Consider the following 21,339-nt stretch of genomic DNA (forward strand, 5'->3'; position numbering starts at 1 on the left):
GCACTCCTGAAAGAAAGGATATAGCGGAGACATGGCTTAGCCACAGCCTGGGGGATGTTTCCAGAATGAGATTTTCACTCTGCAGCGGAGTGTGCGCTGATATGAAACTTCCTGGCAGATTAAAACTGTGTGCCCGACCGAGACTCGAACTCGGGACCTTTGCCTTTCGCGGGCAAGTGCTCTACCATCTGAGCTACCGAAGCACGACTCACGCCCGGTACTCACAGCTTTACTTCTGCCAGTACCTCGTCTCCTACCTTCCAAACTTTACAGAAGCTCTCCTGCGAACCTTGCAGAACTAGCACTCCTGAAAGAAAGGATATAGCGGAGACATGGCTTAGCCACAGCCTGGGGGATGTTTCCAGAATGAGATTTTCACTCTGCAGCGGAGTGTGCGCTGATATGAAACTTCCTGGCAGATTAAAACTGTGTGCCCGACCGAGACTCGAACTCGGGACCTTTGCCTTTCGCGGGCAAGTGCTCTACCATCTGAGCTACCGAAGCACGACTCACGCCCGGTACTCACAGCTTTACTTCTGCCAGTACCTCGTCTCCTACCTTCCAAACTTTACAGAAGCTCTCCTGCGAACCTTGCAAAACTAGCACTCCTGAAAGAAAGGATATAGCGGAGACATGGCTTAGCCACAGCCTGGGGGATGTTTCCAGAATGAGATTTTCACTCTGCAGCGGAGTGTGCGCTGATATGAAACTTCCTGGCAGATTAAAACTGTGTGCCCGACCGAGACTCGAACTCGGGACCTTTGCCTTTCGCGGGCAAGTGCTCTACCATCTGAGCTACCGAAGCACGACTCACGCCCGGTACTCACAGCTTTACTTCTGCCAGTACCTCGTCTCTTACCTTCCAAACTTTACAGAAGCTCTCCTGCGAACCTTGCAGAACTAGCACTCCTGAAAGAAAGGATATAGCGGAGACATGGCTTAGCCACAGCCTGGGGGATGTTTCCAGAATGAGATTTTCACTCTGCAGCGGAGTGTGCGCTGATATGAAACTTCCTGGCAGATTAAAACTGTGTGCCCGACCGAGACTCGAACTCGGGACCTTTGCCTTTCGCGGGCAAGTGCTCTACCATCTGAGCTACCGAAGCACGACTCACGCCCGGTACTCACAGCTTTACTTCTGCCAGTACCTCGTCTCCTACCTTCCAAACTTTACAGAAGCTCTCCTGCGAACCTTGCAGAACTAGCACTCCTGAAAGAAAGGATATAGCGGAGACATGGCTTAGCCACAGCCTGGGGGATGTTTCCAGAATGAGATTTTCACTCTGCAGCGGAGTGTGCGCTGATATGAAACTTCCTGGCAGATTAAAACTGTGTGCCCGACCGAGACTCGAACTCGGGACCTTTGCCTTTCGCGGGCAAGTGCTCTACCATCTGAGCTACCGAAGCACGACTCACGCCCGGTACTCACAGCTTTACTTCTGCCAGTACCTCGTCTCTTACCTTCCAAACTTTACAGAAGCTCTCCTGCGAACCTTGCAGAACTAGCACTCCTGAAAGAAAGGATATAGCGGAGACATGGCTTAGCCACAGCCTGGGGGATGTTTCCAGAATGAGATTTTCACTCTGCAGCGGAGTGTGCGCTGATATGAAACTTCCTGGCAGATTAAAACTGTGTGCCCGACCGAGACTCGAACTCGGGACCTTTGCCTTTCGCGGGCAAGTGCTCTACCATCTGAGCTACCGAAGCACGACTCACGCCCGGTACTCACAGCTTTACTTCTGCCAGTACCTCGTCTCCTACCTTCCAAACTTTACAGAAGCTCTCCTGCGAACCTTGCAGAACTAGCACTCCTGAAAGAAAGGATATAGCGGAGACATGGCTTAGCCACAGCCTGGGGGATGTTTCCAGAATGAGATTTTCACTCTGCAGCGGAGTGTGCGCTGATATGAAACTTCCTGGCAGATTAAAACTGTGTGCCCGACCGAGACTCGAACTCGGGACCTTTGCCTTTCGCGGGCAAGTGCTCTACCATCTGAGCTACCGAAGCACGACTCACGCCCGGTACTCACAGCTTTACTTCTGCCAGTACCTCGTCTCCTACCTTCCAAACTTTACAGAAGCTCTCCTGCGAACCTTGCAGAACTAGCACTCCTGAAAGAAAGGATAGAGCGGAGACATGGCTTAGCCACAGCCTGGGGGATGTTTCCAGAATGAGATTTTCACTCTGCAGCGGAGTGTGCGCTGATATGAAACTTCCTGGCAGATTAAAACTGTGTGCCCGACCGAGACTCGAACTCGGGACCTTTGCCTTTCGCGGGCAAGTGCTCTACCATCTGAGCTACCGAAGCACGACTCACGCCCGGTACTCACAGCTTTACTTCTGTCATGCCTCCGCTGTATCCTTTCTTTCAGGAGTGCTAGTTCTGCAAGGTTCGCAGGAGAGCTTCTGTAAAGTTTGGAAGGTAGGAGACGAGGTACTGGCAGAAGTAAAGCTGTGAGTACCGGGCGTGAGTCGTGCTTCGGTAGCTCAGATGGTAGAGCACTTGCCCGCGAAAGGCAAAGGTCCCGAGTTCGAGTCTCGGTCGGGCACACAGTTTTAATCTGCCAGGAAGTTTCATATCAGCGCACACTCCGCTGCAGAGTGAAAATCTCATTCTGGAAACATCCCCCAGGCTGTGGCTAAGCCATGTCTCCGCTATATCCTTTCTTTCAGGAGTGCTAGTTCTGCAAGGTTCGCAGGAGAGCTTCTGTAAAGTTTGGAAGGTAGGAGACGAGGTACTGGCAGAAGTAAAGCTGTGAGTACCGGGCGTGAGTCGTGCTTCGGTAGCTCAGATGGTAGAGCACTTGCCCGCGAAAGGCAAAGGTCCCGAGTTCGAGTCTCGGTCGGGCACACAGTTTCAATCTGCCAGGAAGTTTCATATCAGCGCACACTCCGCTGCAGAGTGAAAATCTCATTCTGGTAACTTTAGCACTGTTGTACATGGTAATGACGTTATTCTGCCCCATTTCTATTGACGCACAAATGCTATTTATAAATGCATAATTATTATTAAATTAGTATGAGGGAGGTTACTATACAGTGCCATTCTGACAGGTGGATGTACTCTTAGTGGAACGGATGTAATGTTTATTACACATTTGATTTTCTGTACATCCTTCATATAGACCATGGCATTGTCTGGGAAAGCTGTATGGAGCTTCCAATCTTATAATATGCACATTTGTTTAGTTCTTAATTGGTACAAAGTATACAGTACAGGAATTCTTGCATGACTGTGTGGCATCAATTACCCTAAATCGTTTACATAATCCTTTTGTTCCACTTGTTTTTTGAGGTATAACTGAGCAATGGATACGCTCTTTATTATTCTTGTTTGTGTTGAGCATTATACATCGCTCTCAAAGTTGCAGCGTCCATTGAGCCAGAGCACTGAGTTCTGTGAAATGGTGCCCTCGCAAAGCTGATGATGGCACTGGGGATAAAAAAAGATATGTTTAATCAGCGAGGGAAAGCCTGGCCTATCAGAGTGCTCTGACCTTGGCGGTAAAATGTGGCCGTTGCAGCCTCTATGTGGTTACTGTAGAGAGTTTCATACTTCTTTAAAGTACACTCCTGGAAATGGAAAAAAGAACACATTGACACCGGTGTGTCAGACCCACCATACTTGCTCCGGACACTGCGAGAGGGCTGTACAAGCAATGATCACACGCAAGGCACAGCGGACACACCAGGAACCGCGGTGTTGGCCGTCGAATGGCGCTAGCTGCGCAGCATTTGTGCACCGCCGCCGTCAGTGTCAGCCAGTTTGCCGTGGCATATGGAGCTCCATCGCAGTCTTTAACACTGGTAGCATGCCGCGACAGCGTGGACGTGAACCATATGTGCAGTTGACGGACTTTGAGCGAGGGCGTATAGTGGGCATGCGGGAGGCCGGGTGGACGTACCGCCGAATTGCTCAACACGTGGGGCGTGAGGTCTCCACAGTACATCGATGTTGTCGCCAGTGGTCGGCGGAATGTGCACGTGCCCGTCGACCTGGGACCAGACTGCAGCGACACACGGATGCACGCCAAGACCGTAGGATCCTACGTAGTGCCGTAGGTGACCGCACCGCCACTTCCCAGCAAATTAGGGACACTGTTGCTCCTGGGGTATCGGCGAGGATCATTCGCAACCGTCTCCATGAAGCTGGGCTACGGTCCCGCACACCGTTAGGCCGTCTTCCGCTCACGCCCCAACATCGTGCAGCCCGCCTCCAGTGGTGTCGCGACAGGCGTGAATGGAGGGACGAATGGAGACGTGTCGTCTTCAGCGATGATAGTCGCTTCTGCCTTGGTGCCAATGATGGTCGTATGCGTGTTTGGCGCCGTGCAGGTGAGGGCCACAATCAGGACTGCATACGACCGAGGCACACAGGGCCAACACCCGGCATCATGGTGTGGGGAGCGATCTCCTACACTGGCCGTACACCACTGGTGATCATCGAGGGGAAACTGAATAGTGCACGGTACATCCAAACCGTCATCGAACCCATCATTCTACCATTCCTAGACCGGCAAGGGAACTTGCTGTTCCAACAGGACAATGCACGTCCGCATGTATCCCGTGCCACCCAACGTGCTCTAGAAGGTGTAAGTCAACTACCCTGGCCAGCAAGATCTCCGGATCTGTCGCCCATTGGGCATGTTTGGGACTGGATGAAGCGTCGTCTCACGCGGTCTGAACGTCCAGCACGAACGCTGGTCCAACTGAGGCGCCAGGTGGAAATGGCATGGCAAGCCGTTCCACAGGACTACATCCAGCATCTCTACGATCGTCTCCATGGGAGAATAGCAGCCTGCATTGCTGCGAAAGGTGGATATACACTGTAGTAGTGCCGACATTGTGCATGCTCTGTTGCCTGTGTCTATGTGCCTGTGGTTCTGTCAGTGTGATCATGTGATGTATCTGACCCCAGGAATGTGTCAATAAAGTTTCCCCTTCCTGGGACAATGAATTCACGGTGTTCTTATTTCAATTTCCAGTAGTGTATTTGAGATCTATACAGGTGTACCTGTGTAGTGATAGTATGTCAGCGTGATGGAATGTTAATAATAACATCTCATTCCCGGAAATATCCCAGATGAGTTTCAGACCACTTATGATACTAGTGTGTTTAAGTGTAAGACTGGTGGGCACTCCGTATCTACAGTCGTCAGACCATAAGTTACCTCTAGTGGCTAGAGCTGTGAGGCCCTATCCCATTCGATCTTACGCTGTGGTAATTTTTAACCATTAAACGTCTTCTATTTACGATAAACTACACACAGATTTCGATAATGATCTTGAAAATGAATTCTGGCAATGTTGTCTACTGCAAACACTAGATTCTTCCCATAGCTACATTTTTTTAAAAAAATTCCTGATTTATCATCAACAACTCTAAAAGTTATATTACATCGGTAATTGTTGACTCTCTTGCACCTTTTGAATTTTACTCTTAGCACTGCACTGAATATTCCTAAACAAACAGACCATTCCATATCACTTCCATTTTTTTAACTTCCCGCCATTTTTTGCACGTCTACTGGAACGTCATATTGTCGACTAATCGCGGGCAGCCAAGATTGACAGTGACGCCATGTTGTTGTTGTGTTCTTCAGTCCTGAGACTGGTTTGATGCAGCTCTCCATGCTACTCTATCCTGTGCAAGTTTCTTCATCTCCCAGTGCCTACCGCAAACTACATCCTTCTGAATGTGCTTAGTGTATTCATCTCTTGGTCTCCCTCTACAATTTTTACCCTCCACGCTGCCCTCCAATAGTAAACTGGTGATTCCTTGATGCCTCAGAACATGTCCTACCAACCGGTCCCTTCTAGTCCACTTGCGCCACAAACTCCTCTTCTCCCCAATTATATTCAATACCTCCTCATTAGTTATGTGATCTACTCATCTAATCTTCAGCATTCTTCTGTAGCACCACATTTCGAAAGCTTCTATTCTCTTCTTGTCAAAACTATTTATCGTCCATGTTTCACTTCCATACATGGCTACACTCCATACAAATACTTTCAGAAACGACTTCCTGGCACTTAAATCAATACTCGATGTTAACAAATTTTTCTCCTTCAGAAACGCTTTCCTTGCCATTGCCAGTCTACATTTTATATCCTCCCTTCTTCGGCCATCATCAGTTATTTTGCTCCCCAAATAGCTAAACTCCTTTACTACTTTAAGTGTCTCACTTCCTAATCTAATTCCCTCAGTATCATCCGACTTAATTCGACTACATTCCATTATACTCGTTTTGCTTTTGTTGATGTTCATCTTATATCCTCCTTTCAAGACACTGTCCATTCCGTTCAACTGTTCTTCCAAGTCCTTTGCTGTCTCTGACATAATTACAATGTCATCGGCGAACCTCAAAGTTTTTATTTCTTCTCCATGGACTTTAATACCTACTCCGAATTTTTCTTTTGTTTCCTTTACTGCTTGCTCAATATAGAGATTGAATAACATCGGGGAGAGGCTACAACCCTGTCTCACTACCCTCCCAACCACTGCTTCCCTTTCATGTCCCTCGACTCTTACAACTGCCATCTGATTTCTGTACAAATTGTAAATAGCCTTTCGCTCCCTGTATTTTATCCCTGCCATCTTCAGAATTTGAAAGAGAGTATTCCAGTCAACATTGTCAAAAGCTTTCTCTAAGTCTACAAATGCTAAAACGTAGTGTGGGGGGCGGGTAAGTTGTAAAAATATAATTGCTGTATAAATGCTTGCATGTTGAATCAGTTTCAGGCTTTTAGAATGTTGTTAATGCTGTCTTTCGCCGTTCTCAACACTGGCTCTCTATTTACTTTTTAGCACCCAGAAAGTGATTTAACAAAACGTGAAGCCTGTAATTAGAGATCCTAGTGCCCACTTCATCTGAGAATACCATTATAGCTGCAGCTTATAGCTCTGAGGAGTTAGGAGATTGTCCGGGATTTCTAATCAAAAACGGTTTTCCAAAATAGTTGAGTATATTCTGAAATTCACTGATAAAAAACACAAGTATCCCTACAACCTAACTAACAGAGCAGTTCAGAGTCTAATGCGCTGATGCAACTATAAATGTCCGAATTAAATGTTAAAAAGAATGCTCGCCATAATTTGATGAGAGTATTTCATCAAACGCCACGCTAAATAATTGGTAGAATGTCTGTCCCGCGACGGCACGTGAAAATACGACAATACGCAAACTGAAGCTAGATAATGAAAATCATCCCAGAATTAACCCTTCACTTGAAATGATTTCATGGTTCCGCGTATCTCTAGTAACTTAATACGGCACCCGAGGCTGTTTGTAGCAGTGATACCGATGCGACGCAACTCCCGACACAGATGGCGTGTTATTCAGCGTCTGGAGAGAACTGGGGCCTTCCTTCCTCGCGCAGCGTTCTTATATATATAGCCGCGGTGCGGACGGCTAAGGGAACGCCTGATCAAATCGGCTCTCCCGACTAGCCGCTGGGCTAGTAACGCACCACTTCAAGTTACATAATAATTTATAGCTTCTTTTGCTGATGGCCGATGAAGCTCTTAATTTAAACGAGCATTCAGCACGCAGGTAAGTATTGATAATAAAATTTTGACGTGGCTAAGTTAAATATTTTGGGCGAGAGAATTAATTTAATTACACTGCACGCAGTAGATGAGCTCTGAAATGACCCTTTTGAGATCCGCTATCGCTATAATTTTATAGGTATTCAAAAGAAACTTTTCACATCTTCATAGTCATAGCGGACCTCCAACCTATTTAAATCTAAACATCCTAGCCTTATTTATTAGCCTACTTAATCTATCTTGCTTCATTCAGTTTTGAGACGAAAACCAGAAAATCATGAATTTCCACTAAAATCTTAATTTGTGAAATCCAAAGTACTGTTTTTATTAAATCATTATGAAAGATGAATCTAAATGTAAATTTTGAAGTCTCTAGCTCTTTTCTGTTGCGTCAATGATTTTTTCAGAAAAACGTCCAAATTTCGAAAATGGCTGAAGTTATCGAACTGATATTTAACACACATTAATTTAGTATTATTCCTGACATGCTAGAAAAGTTTTAGGTTATTTGCTTGATTTTTAAGGTATTGCGCAACATTTAGTACAGCAGACTGGCTGGCACACAATGGAAACTGATGTGAATTTACTACAGCGTGAGTAGGCTGCTTCCCTACATCACCCTCTACTTAAATTTTTTGTTTATGAATGTTAATGAATGAAAAAAAAATTAATTACAAAAAGGGAAGCAAGAGTACAGTTTAACTCCCTATGAAAAAATAAAAATTGAAATATAAACATGTAGAAACATTAAAGAAAACTGATTACCTACATTAATTATTTAAATTGTGGGCATGTTCACTGCCTTTTAAACAATGTCATTACTCAAAAATTTTAAGCAAAATCAATGAAATATTTTGGCATACATATTGCCTTAGACAAACAAACACATACAAATTGAAAAATTATGAAAGTCTTAGATCCATTAAATACATTAAATACATTTTTACATACACAAATTCAAAGAAAATAACATGATACATAAACAGATGATTATCTCTTAGCAGTCTTTTCTAAACCTGAAAGAAAAGTTCACAAATAATTTTTACACACGTGGTTGTAGCCGTTTTGGCTGGCGTCCTACACTTCCATTCACAAGGGTAGAAGAGGGGAAGCTGCTATGATGTGCGTCCTTCACGTTCTCTCTAAATTACATGGGGGAAAGGGGAGGGGTCACTGTGAGTTGTGTCCAAGTCACTCCACGCTTTCACACAGCTACCAGGCTGCCATTATCTGGTTTGTCCTGTAGAACAAACAAAAAGAGTGCCTCAGACTCTGTTCACTTAATATCTATGGGTGGGTCACAATGAAATGGGGATATATACATTTTATCCTTCAATATTTTGCTGGAACAAAGTTAACAGAACTTTTTCAATTTTACTCTTATGGTTACTTAACTGTCATAAAATCGTTAAACAAATGGCTCAAAACGCCTTTAGTCATGTACTAGAGAAAATTTATGCTCCTAAGGCATACAATCATAAATCATATTTAATCTGAATTTATTATTTCTGGGCCGGAACACTGAACCAATGCTCGGTACATTCCTGATACATTTGTATTTTAAGCACTTAACTGACTCATCTTTGATTACCTTATTCATAGAGATAGTATGAGTATGATTAGTGGTTGTTTTCTCAGCTTCTTTGTACATGTGAGTAACTTTTGGTAACAGTACAGTTGTGAGTGTTCAAAACACACTACGTTTAGTTGACTACTAAATCCACTTATTGGTCCTCTGCTGTTGTCAGTTCCACATCTGCAATTAGGTACTTACTTACTTTGAAGCGTATTTATGCTGAGCTAAAATAATGTTTCACGTCTGTCAGTATGTTATTTATTTATTTTGCTGGTGTATGTACTTATTTAACACTCACTCTATCAATATTTAAAGCATAGGATAGCACATTATTTCATATTCATAGTGTATTGCAGCTGATTAGTTTGCTCACGTGGCAATCCATTTCCACTCGATCGGACGCTGAAACCTCAGGTAGTCTCTCTCAGACCTACCACTAAAGTGCATCAAGTAATTATGGACGAGCGTAATGCTAAATTCCTTAATCCTATAGGACACCATGAGCTGCTCTGTCTCATCTAACATAAGGGTACCTATGGTCGCATTCACGCCTCCAACTCATAACCTCAATACGTGTAGGTGTATCCTGTCACACACTACACCAAAATAATGGCCAGCTCCAACCTTATAAATACTTCAGGGACGTGTCCTTCACGTCTCAACCACAAACACTGCTCAATTCTATTACACTGCCATTCCTTGCTACACCAGGTGAGTTTAATCTTACAACTTATCTGCATATTTTTCGTAACACTAAGCAATCTCTTTTACTATTTCTTAGTTAGCTCTAATGCATACACTAGGTTTCACTACCACTTCAGATCCTGCTTGTACATGAATTCATATATCTTTTTAAATTACTGTTGGTGGACCATTTCCAATAAAACAACACTTTGTACTTACTATATTACCAGGGTACTATACATAATTGTTACTCAAATACATTTGTATCTTAATTATGTCATACTTCTCTGTTGTTTGTCACTATTAGGTTTGTTACATTAGGTATTTTCTTCACTAATCGGTGGATAGAATGGTTACAGAACTCATGGCTTGATAGCCATGTCAGAAAATTTTCATATTGGAAAGAAGGGGTCGAAATTTTTGTAGATATGAAAGATGAAGAATGAGTGAGACCTGAAAGGGAAAGATGATCTCACACAGCTGGGACTGCACAGTTGCCACACTGTGTAGAGGTTACAGAACAACCTCCTCCCTACAGCATTCATTAGCTTAATGCTGGCTTGATAGTCATAACGGAAAATTTTAGTATTTGGAAAGAAAAGGTCTAAATTTTAGTGGATAGGAAAAAGGAAGAATGAGTGAGACCTGAAAGGGAAAGATGATCTCACACAGCTGGGACTGCACAGTTGCCACACTGTGTAGAGGTTACAGAACAACCTCCTCCCTACAGCATTCATTAGTTTCTTGTTATTGGCTTGATAACCATAATGAAAAATTTAATGTGCTGTAAAGAAGAGTTAGAAATTTTAGGTGGATAGAAAAGATGAAGAGTGAGTGAGACCTGAAATGGAAAGAAGATCTCACACAGCTGGGACTGCACAGCTGCCACACTGTGTAGAGGTTACAGAACAACCTCCTCCCTACAGCATTCATTGGTTTAATGCTGTATTGATAACCATACCGGAAAATTTAATGTATGAAATAAGAGGTCGAAATTTTTGAGGACAGGAAAGAGGAAGAAAGAGTGAGACCTGAAAGAGAAAGAAGATCTCACACAGCTGGGACTGCACAGCTGCCACACTGTGTAGAGGTTACAGAACAACCTCCTCCCTACAGCATTCATTGGTTACCTATGAATCTCTTTAGGTCGATCACGTTCCTGAGACCTAATAGCTTCTTTCTTTTAGGGTACTCTAGCCTATATGCATGGGCATGTGGTTTTTCTATGATCCTGAAAGGTCCTTGGTATACGAACATGAATTTCTTTGTTTCTGCATTTACTTTCTTTGATTTTTCTTTGGTTTTAACAAGGACTAATTGACCTGTTTCAAAGCTAGTAGGTACAGCTTTTGCGTCATGACGCTTCTTCCTTTCCAACGCTCTTTTTCTCATATTTGCCCTAGCCTTTAATTTCTTCTCGTCTGTGGATAGTTGCGTTAGAATAGGGAATTCTACCATATCTGCAATCACATTGTGCGGTTCTTGGCCAAACATCAATTCGCAAGGTGCAAAACCAGTTGCATCATGTCTTAAGTTGTTAATTACATTCTCAAAATACTTAATGTGCTCTGCCCAACTTGAGTGTTTCCGAGCACAATAAGTTCTGCAAAGCCTATTCAATTCCCTCATAATACGTTCACTCATATTTCCTTGGGGGAAATACGCAGATATTTTCAGATGTTTCACGCCGGCCTTATCTAGACATTCCTTAAATCTATCAGAAGTAAATTGAGGCCCATTGTCTGACAGCAAATTCTTCGGAACGCCAACGTTCACGAAGAAATCTTTTTCCAACTTTTCAACCAATGTTTTTGCATTTGCTCTTTTAATTGGGTATAGCTTAACATATTTACTGAATCCATCCACAATAACAAAAACATGGGTGCAACCACCTCTCGAAACAGGAAGAGGGCCAAACAAATCACAAGCCAGTAATTCTAGGGTTTCAGTTGGCTCTACTGAATGCATATCTCCTTGTATTCTGGTGTTAGCAGCACGGACTTTCTGGCACACTACACAAGATGCTAGTCGCTTGGCCACACGGCGGTACATGTTGTCAAACACAACCTTCTCTTTTAATTTAGCAATGCACTTCTTTGCACCGTAGTGCCCATACCTCAGGTGTACGTAGTCGATTAGTAAGTCTACATGTTGTGAGGGAAAGCACAGCTTCCACTCAGAAACACCTACCTTTTTCCTCCTAAACAGAATACCTTTATGCAAACAATAGTATTGCGAAACCTTAGGATAGTTCGCATTTCCTAAATAGCTCTTCACTAATTTCAGTTGGTCATATGCATTTGCTCACGTCTCAAGTTCTTAATCACTCTCTTTAATGCACTTTCTTCCTTTACTTCGTGCAATGCAAACATTCGAACTTCATTTAGGTCGGTTGCTGTAATTCCCGCGTCATCACAGAGCTCTGCACTTCTAGATAACCCATCAGCTACCAGATTGTCTTTTCTTGAATATATTTAACCTCAAGGTCAAACTGCTGGAGATACAATGACCATCTTACCAAACGAGCATTCCTCAATTTACAGGTCTTTAAAAAGGTCAATGCCTTATGGTCACTGTAAACTATTATCTTGTGACCTAATAGATACTGCTCAAACTTCTGTACCCCAAATACAATTGCCAACGCTTCTAGTTCTGAGATGCCATAATTTCTCTCTGCTGCCTGTAAAGATCGACTTGCGAAAGCTATAGTCTTGTGCACTTCTTGTTCGTTCTCTATTTCTACTTGGAATATCTCCACAGCTATACCATAGCCACTAGCATCAACAGACATACAGAATGGTTTTTCAAAGTCAGAATGATGCAAAATTGGACTATAAATTAAAGATTGTTTAAGCACCTCAAACGCCTGTTGACATTCTGCTGTCCAAACCCAAGGGGTATTCTTTTTCAGCAGGAGATGAAGACAGGGAGCATTAAAAGCCTGATCACTAACAAAACGCCTATAGAAGCCGAAAAGACCGAACATTGATCTCAACTGCTTCTTGTTTCTGGGAGCCTCAAATTTTTCAATGACTGCTAGCTTGCCTGGGTCAGGCAGAATACCTTTTCCACTTATCCTATATCCCAAGAAACCTATTTCCTCTTTAACGCACTCTGTCTTTTCAATCTTTAGCTTCATGCCACCTCTCTCAATAGCCTCTAACTCTTCCTCTAATAAAGCTATATGTTCTTCCCAGGTAGGAGTTGCTATTAACAGATCATCTACGTAGACTGTTATTTTATTACTTAAAGCTGGTCCTAAAACATGGCACATCACACGTACGAAGGCACAAACAGAGATATTGAGTCCGAAAGGTACAACACGATACTAGTAACAAACTCCTTCGCACAAGAAAGCTGTGTACTTCCTTGAACTTTCCGCCAGTGGCAAATTCCAATATCCACACGTGATGTCCATAGAAGTTAAGAATTTTACTCCCCTGAACTTTTGCAATAACTCGTCCATGTTCTGCGGTCTATCACTTTCCTTAACCACTATTTCATTCAACCAACGAGCGTCCAAGACCAATCTGACACTCCCGTCTCTTTTTGGTACAACAACAAGAGGATTATTGTACTCACTGACCGCTTTTTCAATCACACCCCATTCTAGCATTCTCTGTATTTCCTTTCGAACTGCCTCCTTCCTAGCTACATGTATTTGGTATGGCTTCCTGAAAAACGCTTGGCCAGGTTTCACCTTTAATTGACATTCATAACCTTTGACCACTCCAGGTCGATCTGAAAATACCTTATGATGCCTTTTTAAAACCTGTCTCAGTTCTTCCTTCTGATTAGCTGAAATTTTATCGATTTCCTGCAATTTAGCATCTATTTTGTCCAAAATAATTGCTTCTTCTTCTTCTGTGTTCAGCTTACTTGTATTAAGATTAACACCTTCGTCCCAATACCTCCTATTTTTCAGAACTCGTATAGGCAGCTCCCAAGTTTCATTATCAGTTACTACATGTTTATCACTAAAAGGTACTATAATTACTCCGGTTATTGGCAAGACCATTTTCAACTGGCTTCTTTCAAAGTCAACAACACTCTGATATTTTGACAAGAAATCTATGCCAATTAAGACCTCAATACTGAGATTGTTTACAATTAAACATGGATGATCAATTAAATTACCATTAATGTTAAAGGGCAGTAAAGCTTCTTGCTTTACCGTTTTTGACATCTTGCCAGTAGCACCAATTATTCTTAGTCCTGATACTCTCATTACTGTAAGCTTGTCTTTACCAGGTAATGCATCAAAGAAGGACTGAGATATCGCACTCACCTCACTTCCACTGTCTAAGAGACAGCGTACATTGATACCCAACATATTCACTATTATTATAGGGTGGCTTATTCTAGGTTGTACAGGTGGTTCCTCAAATTCATCTAATAGTTCCTTTTGGATTTGTCTCCAACTAAAGTGATCGACATCTGTCTTCATTACATTTAGATCACAATGTGTAGGGGTTTCCTGAATTACATTTTCAGCTGCCTTTTCCAGTCGGTCTATTAATTTCAAATCGAAACACCGCACGACTTCATTACATTTAGTATGCTGAACATAACCCAAATTACTGTAGTCTGAGCGATTCTGCGCCTCCAGACCTGGCATAACATTAGTTACAGCTAAACCACTTTCACCATTATCGTCGGTTTCCTTCTCAAGTGACAACTGGTCACAGCTACTGGGTTCATCGACCCTCAACAGCCTACCCTCTACATTTTCACTTATCTCCTGTCCTAAATCTAATAGTACATTATCAACATCCTGCACAGGCACTTTAGATAAGAGCACATCATCTTCATCGTAAATATAAGCATGAATTTCTTCTGCTTCTTCACCTGACAATTCAATATTTTGTAGCTCTTCCCTATCATTACACTGCTGCGCCATCTCTTTCTCTTCCCACTTAGAAAGCGTTTCTAACACGGTATCTATCAAATACTGTGAGTGATCTAATATTTCTGTTGTATCCTTAGATGCTACCGACACTTCATCCACCTGTTCAGTTTGAGTATTCTGATTTGTCTTACCGATTCCCGTAACTACTGGCTTAGGAAAAGTAACCGCCTGGTGAGCGCCAGTGTCCTCATAGACGGGAACTAGTTTTCCTGCCTCGGCCTACTACTGTTTCCTTTAGTTTCATTATAGTTAGCTGGCATAGCATTGCTTTCCGCGCTGTTGTTTACCTGCATAATTCTGTTTGGAACAACATTACTGTCATTTGGATGCCATTGTTGGTTCTGATAATTATTTCCCCAATTCCTACCTCTCTTAGGATGGCGAACACCTACTGTTCTGATGTTTACATTGCCATTTTGCTCGTTCCTAAAATTACTACTATTATTATTAAATTTCTGTTATTACGTGATTGCTCCTCATTAGCCGCAACACGTTCTACACGTTCCAGATACTCAGTGAAACGATCCAGATTGTCTCTAGGGGCAGATATAATTCTAGTTTGCAATACCATGGCAGTTTGGCTTCAAGACCTAGTATAATCATTTCTGGTTTTAGCTTTTCCGCCAAATGTGACAAACGTGAAATCCATGACCTAGCAAACTCTTTAATTGATTCCTTGCCTGCATTGAAGCGTTTTCCACTCCAAAATTCTCTCAACACTTCATTTTGCTTATTGCTAGACCAATACTCATTAATAAAAGCTGTTTTAAATTCCGCTAATGTTTTACACTTCAACATAACATCAGCTGACCAACGATTGGCGTCACTTGCTAAATGGCTTTTAATAAATGAGATTTTCTCTCGTTCAGACCAAGTCGGTGGAATCACATCTTCAAAATCGTTCCAGATATCTAGCGGGTGGATATTTTTATCTGGATCAAACCGCAAAAACTGCCGACACCCGATAAAAGCGGCATTTGCAGCTACAACTTGTTGTATACTACCATTACCAGAAGTTACTGAAGCTACTTTACTCTCAATGTTAGCAATGTTAGTACTGATATTTTCTACTTTCATTTCAACATTACCTACTCTTTGTACAATATGAGTAGTGTCAGTTTTGATTGCTTCTACTTCTGCTTGACATATGTTTACTTTTATATTAACATCTTTAAATCTATCTGAGCACAGTTCAGATTCCGCCTCGATCTTTTCTGTTAACTTGTGCTCCAGCTTCGCATCTTCCATTTGGAAGTCTTTGCGAACCTCAGCGACTTCGGATTTTATTGTCTTATACATTTCAGAAAATTGTTGAGCAACCTTTTTCTTAATATCCTCATGATTGTAATCAATTTTATAATTCAAACTGTCTAGATCCTCTTTCAATTTATTGCAACCAGCCTTGACGGTATCGTCCATTACCTCCAATCGTTTATTAAAATTTGTTTGGCTGGCCACAATCTCAGACTTTAGTTCAGCATTACTGTTTTTGACCTCAGTTATTTCAGACTTTAATTCAGCATTATTGGATTCTAATTTATTGTTCATTGCCTCAAACCGTTTATTAAAATTTGTTTGGCTGGCCACAATCCTGTTATTGACCTCAATTATATCAGATTTTAAATCAGCGGTCATTTTTGTATTACTGGCAGCTATTGCTTGTAATATAAAATTTAAATCAACAGCCCCAGCATCTTTGGGTTGCTCACTGGCTGGCTTTTTATCACACTCAGGTGACGAAAAACTAGCTCCAACACCAGAATCATCAAAACTAAATGAAACTTCTGATTGATTAGTCATATCTAACTTCTCCTGTTTAAACTCTACTATCTCTGATGACTGTTTCATTATTAACTCATCAGAGAAACTGTCATCCAATAAATTTACAATTTCTGCTTTCTGCTTTACTACAGGGGTCTCTATTATTGAATCATTGCCCCTTCCCAAACTAATGTCAGGAGACAATATTTCATATTTCACCTTTACATTACTACTTCCATGCATATTTACACTTGAACCGTTGTCTGGATTTACAGTTCCCTCAACAGACATAGGTTCTGATTTAAGTTTAACCTCAGTTTCTTTTGGCGGTTCCATCGTCGACAGTCTTTTAGTGCAGGTTAGTAAAATTTTTAACAGCTTTTCACTTAACTTATTTCCTTCTGCACGACGTATGGCGTTGCCGGCGCGGCGTACCAGGATTCCTGATGCGACGTGGCACGTGAAACTGCAGACGGCTCTCCGACGGCCGTTGTGTGTTTGCGTGGCCCGCAATTGCAGGCGCTGCGCCGGCTGCTCCAGCGGACGACTGCGGTGCGGCGAGACTGGCGTCTCGCGATGCCAGCAGCACCGCTAGACTCAGTGCCAGCTCCGTCAATCCAGATGTGTTGTTAATCCAATTGCGTCGTCCACATGCACACGTAACACTTTCACTGTTCTATTACTCAGCTGCGTGTCGCATTCCACTCGCGAATCCGAATAGTTAAAAAACACTTTCACTTAGTTGATTTCCTGGCCGATGCACCATATGTGGGGCGGCGGTTAAGTTGTAAAAATATAATTGCTGTATAAATGCTTGCAAGTTGAATCAGTTTCAGGCTTTTAGAATGTTGTTAATGCTGTCTTTCGCCGTTCTCAACACTGGCTCTCTATTTACTTTTTAGCACCCAGAAAGTGATTTAACAAAACGTGAAGCCTGTAATTAGAGATCCTAGTGCCCACTTCATCTGAGAATACCATTATAGCTGCAGCTTATAGCTCTGAGGAATTAGGAGATTGTCCGGGATTTCTAATCAAAAACGGTTTTCCAAAATAGTTGAGTATATTCTGAAATTCACTGATAAAAAACACAAGTATCCCTACAACCTAACTAACAGAGCAGTTCAGAGTCTAATGCGCTGATGCAACTATAAATGTCCGAATTAAATGTTAAAAAGAATGCTCGCCATAATTTGATGAGAGTATTTCATCAAACGCCACGCTAAATAATTGGTAGAATGTCTGTCCCGCGACGGCACGTGAAAATACGACAATACGCAAACTGAAGCTAGATAATGAAAATCATCCCAGAATTAACCCTTCACTTGAAATGATTTCATGGTTCCGCGTATCTCTAGTAACTTAATACGGCACCCGAGGCTGTTTGTAGCAGTGATACCGATGCGACGCAACTCCCGACACAGATGGCGTGTTATTCAGCGTCTGGAGAGAACTGGGGCCTTCCTTCCTCGCGCAGCGTTCTTATACACTCCTGGAAATGGGAAAAAGAACACATTGACACCGGTGTGTCAGACCCACCATACTTGCTCCGGACACTGCGAGAGGGCTGTACAAGCAATGATCACACGCACGGCACAGCGGACACACCAGGAACCGCGGTGTTGGCCGTCGAATGGCGCTAGCTGCGCAGCATTTGTGCACCGCCGCCGTCAGTGTCAGCCAGTTTGCCGTGGCATACGGAGCTCCATCGCAGTCTTTAACACTGGTAGCATGCCGCGACAGCGTGGACGTGAACCGTATGTGCAGTTGACGGACTTTGAGCGAGGGCGTATAGTGGGCATGCGGGAGGCCGGGTGGACGTACCGCCGAATTGCTCAACACGTGGGGCGTGAGGTCTCCACAGTACATCGATGTTGTCGCCAGTGGTCGGCGGAAGGTGCACGTGCCCGTCGACCTGGGACCGGACCGCAGCGACGCACGGATGCACGCCAAGACCGTAGGATCCTACGCAGTGCCGTAGGGGACCGCACCGCCACTTCCCAGCAAATTAGGGACACTGTTGCTCCTGGGGTATCGGCGAGGACCATTCGCAACCGTCTCCATGAAGCTGGGCTACGGTCCCGCACACCGTTAGGCCGTCTTCCGCTCACGCCCCAACATCGTGCAGCCCGCCTCCAGTGGTGTCGCGACAGGCGTGAATGGAGGGACAAATGGAGACGTGTCGTCTTCAGCGATGAGAGTCGCTTCTGCCTTGGTGCCAATGATGGTCGTATGCGTGTTTGGCGCCGTGCAGGTGAGCGCCACAATCAGGACTGCATACGACCGAGGCACACAGGGCCAACACCCGGCATCATGGTGTGGGGAGCGATCTCCTACACTGGCCGTACACCACTGGTGATCGTCGAGGGGACACTGAATAGTGCACGGTACATCCAAACCGTCATCGAACCCATCGTTCTACCATTCCTAGACCGGCAAGGGAACTTGCTGTTCCAACAGGACAATGCACGTCCGCATGTATCCCGTGCCACCCAACGTGCTCTAGAAGGTGTAAGTCAACTACCCTGGCCAGCAAGATCTCCGGATCTGTCCCCCATTGAGCATGTTTGGGACTGGATGAAGTGTCGTCTCACGCGGTCTGCACGTCCAGCACGAACGCTGGTCCAACTGAGGCGCCAGGTGGAAATGGCATGGCAAGCCGTTCCACAGGACTACATCCAGCATCTCTACGATCGTCTCCATGGGAGAATAGCAGCCTGCATTGCTGCGAAAGGTGGATATACACTGTACTAGTGCCGACATTGTGCATGCTCTGTTGCCTGTGTCTATGTGCCTGTGGTTCTGTCAGTGTGATCATGTGATGTATCTGACCCTAGGAATGTGTCAATAAAGTTTCCCCTTCCTGGGACGATGAATTCACGGTGTTCTTATTTCAATTTCCAGGAGTGTATATATAGCCGCGGTGCGGACGGCTAAGGGAACGCCTGATCATATCGGCTCTCCCGACTAGCCGCTGGGCTAGTAACGCACCACTTCAAGTTACATAATAATTTATAGCTTCTTTTGCTGATGGCCGATGAAGCTCTTAATTTAAACGTGCATTCAGCACGCAGGTAAGTATTGATAATAAAATGTTGACGTGGCTAAGTTAAATATTTTGGGCGAGAGAATTAATTTAATTACACTGCACGCAGTAGATGAGCTCTGAACTGACCCTTTTGAGATCCGCTACCGCTATAATTTTATAGGTATTCAAAAGAAACTTTTCACATCTTCATAGTCATAGCGGACCTCTAACCTATTTAAATCTAAACATCCTAGCCTTATTTATTAGCCTACATAATCTATCTCGCTTCCTTCAGTTTTGAGACGAAAACCAGAAAATCATGAATTTCCACTAAAATCTTAATTTGTGAAATCCAAAGTACTGTTTTTATTAAATCATTATGAAAGATGAATCTAAATATAAATTTTGAAGTCTCTAGCTCTTTTCTGTTGCGTCAATGATTTTTTCAGAAAAACGTCCAAATTTCGAAAATGGCTTAAGTTATCGAACTGATATTTAACACACATTAATTTAGTATTATTCCTGACATGCTAGAAAAGTTTTAGGTCATTTGCTTGATTTTTAAGGTATTGCGCAACATTTATGGCGTCAGAGCTAGTTACAGCAGACTGGCTGGCACACAATGGAAACTGATGTGAATTTACTACAGCGTGAGTAGGCTGCTTCCCTACAGTAGGTTTGCCAGTGACGTCATACTGTATCATAATTATATTCTTAAGATGAAACATCCCGTGACCATGTTAAGTCATAATTTATAGCAATAAAGAAGAGAGTGACATAAATATAGTCATATTGGATAATAAATTGGATCCTAAATGAACACAGAATAACAGCCCAAGTAGCCTACTGGAAGGAGGTGGAGGGGGTGGGAGAATGGATGATGGGTGCAGTTTGTTTACATCATCATCATCAGGATTTCCTTTCAGGCAGTCGAGTAGGAACTTTGTAATTACTGTCCCGGTATAGCTTTCCTCTCTCCACTGCACCACACATAATTCCTCTCCTCTTGAGATCTTCACTAACTTTACCTGCCCATCTCTTCTTAGGCCTCCCAATCGGTCTTTTCCCTGGTGCTCCATCTCCAAATACTGACATGGAGTTCAAAGCAGCTGAATTCGTTTGACATGACCTGTTCCCTTCAGTCTTGCAGCACCCATTCTTTCCTCCAGGGTCAAGGTCACCTGCAGGTTTCTCCTTGCATATTAGTTCCTGACTCGGACTCTCTTGGTATTTTTTTTGTAGAGCTGGCCTAAGGAACTTCATTTCACGTACTTATATTTTACCCTCTTCTCTCTTATTCACAACGCAGATCTCCAGACTATACGTTATGACTGGTAGGAGATAGGTTTTACCTATGTTCTGGATAGCTCTTAGTAACCAGGGTTACATAAGGGTCATAAATCACTTCACCAGCTCTCTTTTTGCTACACTACTAACTGTCTTTGACATTATCATTAGTTTAGCATATGTTTTGAGCACGGTAGATATCAAGATATCTAATGGATTTTCATAAAAATAATGAATTCAGCACTGACAATCTTTGAGTGCTATCCGAAGAATTTCTGAACTGAAACGTGACAAGACATAGGTGCAGTACGTGAACTCTGAAACTATGGAACAGTCCAAACAGTGGATACACACTCATTCCCCCAATAAGACAAAAAAATTCAAGCAGATGCTGTCAGACTGCAAAATGTTTTCGTAGCTCAAAGGAATTTTGACAAAACACTTAATGACTGTAACGTATGAGTAAAGTGCAGCAGCACAGTTTTTGTGAGACTCTTACAGAACTCCAAAAATCAACGCTAAAACAAACGGCGTGGGACGATTACC

Source organism: Schistocerca piceifrons, chromosome 1, assembly GCF_021461385.2.
Source record: "Schistocerca piceifrons isolate TAMUIC-IGC-003096 chromosome 1, iqSchPice1.1, whole genome shotgun sequence".
Lineage (NCBI taxonomy): Eukaryota > Metazoa > Arthropoda > Insecta > Orthoptera > Acrididae > Schistocerca > Schistocerca piceifrons.